This window comes from Vigna unguiculata, chromosome 8, assembly GCF_004118075.2.
Source record: "Vigna unguiculata cultivar IT97K-499-35 chromosome 8, ASM411807v1, whole genome shotgun sequence".
In the NCBI taxonomy this organism is placed as follows: domain Eukaryota; kingdom Viridiplantae; phylum Streptophyta; class Magnoliopsida; order Fabales; family Fabaceae; genus Vigna; species Vigna unguiculata.
The window spans coordinates 7003964-7007985 of NC_040286.1; the positions used below are offsets into that span (position 1 = coordinate 7003964).

The following is a 4022-nucleotide window of genomic DNA, read 5'->3' on the forward strand; positions in this document are numbered from 1 at the left end:
AGTGGTTGTTTTTAATTTAGTCATCTATTTAAATTTTTTATTCAATTTAGTTCTCCTAATTTTTAAAACGATACAATTTTGTCCTCTTCAATTTGAAACCAAATTAGTAAATAAGCTTAAAAATATAAAAAATAAAATAATTTGAATATTATGATGAGGTGAATTGATGTATAAATTCTAAACAATTATTTTAACATGTAGATGTATATATAAGTTATAATTAAGCTTAATCCTTTATTTGGTCTCAAATAGGAGAGGACCAAATTGGATCATTTAATAGAGGGACTAAATTAAATCAAAATTTTAAATAGATTTACTAAATTGAAAACAATCACTGTCATAGTCACATGACACAACCATAACTTGATACAAGACAGTTTTATTTTAAAAAAAAATTGAAAATTAAAAGTCCATGGATTGACATGTGGCATATATGGACACAATGCTAACATCAACATAATGGAAAAGATCAAATTGAACATATTCTTGTACACCCAATAAGTCTCACATCGCTTAAGAGTCGAGGTTAAGCGAATTTTAAATACTCATACCTCCTTCCACCCTTAGAGATGCCTTTTAAGGACAAAATCGTGACGGAGCTCAAACGCTCCAAAGCGGACAATACCTTGGGAACGCGATGGTTGTTCTTAACGATGGCTGCCGGACAAACTTGGGTCGGAATCGGAACATTGGTGCCCACCGTAGGGACCGACAACTCCCCTTCAACCTCCCTTGCCCTCGACTAGGGGGCTTGTTCTGATACACCCAATAAGTTCCACATCGCTTAGCTCAAACGTTCCATAGCGGACAATACCTTGGGAACGTGGTGGTTGTTCCTAACGATGGATGCCGGACAAACTTGGATCGGAATCGGAACAAAACCCAAAATGTATCAAACCATCCAAATTACTAAATCAATAATTATACCTTAATATAAATATTATGAATCAACATTTCAACTCTCAATACTAAAAGACATTATGAAGTAATTAAATATAAAATAAAGTTAAGGCATTGATGTATATGTTATCTGAGGATATATCATTTATAAATGTATCATCCAAAATTTTACTAAGTCTAGAATAAAGATTTAATTATATAAACAAGAATCTTCATGTGACAAAGCTAAAAATCATGTACTTTTTTTTATTTCCTTTTCTTTTCTAAATCTCTTTAGAAAGATTTGTACTAGTATTAAATTGTTATTATCATTGTGATTATCTTGGGTAGTCCATGTAGAGTTTCCTTTCTTTAGCAAAGAAATATATATATATATATATATATCTTACCAGGGAAGGAGGAGCGGTGACAGGCACCAAGAAAATATCATCCTTTCTTCTCACAGTGACTCCAAATTTCTCAGTCATGTCAAAGTCTTGAGTTTTGATTCCATTTGGAAGGTTCTAATCAAAGTGAAACAACAAAACAACAAGAGTGAGTTCATCATTTAGCAAGCCAAAGGAAATGCCTGGACAAATTCTTCTTCCAGCACCAAAGGGAATGAACTCAAAATGAGATCCTCTAAGATCAATGGAGCTTCCGCTGAATCTCTCTGGATAAAACCTCTCTGCTTCTTTCCATTACTTTGGGTCTCTTCCAACTTCCCAATCATTGATCACTATCTTGCTCTTCACTGGTATGTGATACCCATCAATCTCACATGTCTCTCCACATTCTCTTGGAATTAGAAGAGTTGCTACTTGGTGTAACCTTAAGGTTTCTTTCACAACTGATTTCAGATATTGTAGTTTATTCATTCATATCTCATCAACTCTTCCCTTTTCTTTGAACACTTCTCTCACCTCAGCTTGTGCTTTCTTCATCACTATTGGATTCCTTATTAATAGGAAAGAGGAAAACTGAAAAGAAGAAGCACTCTTAACAGAAGAAAATTGAGCATATTAAATAGTTGTTACTTGATTTATTACAACAGAGTAATAACATGTATTTATACACAACAACACTAACAGATTAACAACTATATATTAACTAAGCTTAACAGAATGACAGACATTTTAAGAGTAACAATTGGCTCTACACTAATAGCTCCTGACAAACTCAATGGGGTTGAGAATTACAAAGTGAATCAACGACATTGAGTTTGGAACGTAAAATCAGAAATCAGCTAGGAGACAAAGGTTTTGCTAAAGCATCAACCCACTGATATGTTGTAAGTATATGAAAAACCTGAATTTGCTAAGTTAAGACTTTTTCCCTAACAAAGAAGACATCTATTTCCATGTGTTTGGTGAGAGAATGTAAAAATGGATTGTGAGTGACTACAACCGCACTCTCATTATCACAATATAAAGTTGGCACAACAGAGGAAATAGCTAATTCAGCAAGAAGAGTTTGGATCCAGGTAATCTCAGCTACAACACTTGCTAAAGAGCGATATTCTACTTCAGTGGAGGATCTAGCAACTACAGTCTGTTTCTTCGACCACCAAGAGACAAGATTGGTCCATAATAGATTTCTGCCCCTAACGTAGAACGTCGATCATCAAGATTAGAAGCTCAATCCGAATCACATAGAGCTTTGATGAGAAACGATTTGGAATAAGGAGTTGCTTGAATATGTAAGCCATGATTGATAGAGCCTTTTATGTATCGCAAAATACGCTTGACAACAACCTAATGTGAATCCAACGAAGTAGCCATGAACTAACACACTTTATTAACGGCATAGCTCAATTCGGGGCAAGTTACTGTGACATACTAAAGGGCACCAACAACTGACCTGTAAAGAGAAGGGTCATGAAAATAATTTGTCCCATGTTTACTGAGTTTGTAGTGTGCTGTCATAGGTGATGAAACAAATTGGGCTTCTGCCATTTTAGTCTTTTGTAAGAGATCTCTGATTGGAACAACACTTTTGGTTTGTGATTGTGTTATTTTTTTTGTTCAATTTAGTTTCTACATTTGTTATTTTTGTTAAATTCATTTCCTATATTTGGTATTTTTGTTCAATTTAGTGCCAATTTTGGTTTAAAATAGAGAAATTTTGTCCTTTTCAAATTGAAAAAAAAAATTATATATATTATACTAATATTTTTTCTAAAATTGAAATTTTTATTAATTATTTTTGAAATTCAATTAAAATTATTAGATCTAATTATAAATTGAATATAATTCTTAGATTTAATTGTTAAATATAATACAATTATTTAAAATATTATTTAAATATAACTATTAAATTTAATGTAATACATTATAATCATTTTATAATTATATTTTGATATGTACATCTTATTTATAGTATCATAAATTCATAATAGTGTATTAAATATTTTTAATATTGAGATATTATAGTCATGAATGGTATGGTTAAATGAAAATGTAGAAAGCCTTGTCCCACATCAAGATTTGAAACTTACTCTTGAATGGAAGAAATATTTTAAGATGTACTTTAATGTCTTGAATATTTTTGTTTAAGATTAAAATGAAAATTTTAAAAATACGGAATAACACTGTTGATTTAAAATTTTAAACCAACTCTGATCCTAAACAAAAAATATTTAAAAAAATGTGAATTTTAATAAAAATATTAGTTTAACATTTATATAAAAATTAAATTTGGTCTCAATCTAGAGAATGACAAAATTGTTCAATTTAAAAAAATTAGACTAAATTGAATAAAAATAAAGAATATCAGGATCAAATTGAGTATAAAATATTGACAATGACATGTGGCATGATATTAATTTGACACGTGAACATTTTTTTAACTGAAAAAAAATTAAAAAAATTAAGAAAAAAAAAAACCACGAAATGATACGTGTCTGTCATAGTTCACAATCTGTTAACTATTTTAACAGTGATAGCGAAAATGACTAAATTGAACAAAATTGACAAATATTAAAACCAAGTTGCACAAAAAATATATTATGACCAAATTGAAAAAATTGAATGAATATTAAGACCAAATCAGTATTTAAATCTAAAAAATTTGCTTAAAATTCTATGTTTCCTCCCTTCTTTTATGATGTTGTGGTGTACCTTCTCACTTTCTAGACCTTTGGT

General features: G+C 30.4%; 1 pseudogene; it reads right to left on the bottom strand.

Annotated features, from left to right (window-relative positions):
- Positions 1 to 600: 600 nt before the first annotated feature.
- Positions 601 to 2834, bottom strand: LOC114194786 (annotated as a pseudogene).
- Between the last annotated feature and the right edge of the window lie 1188 nt (positions 2835 to 4022).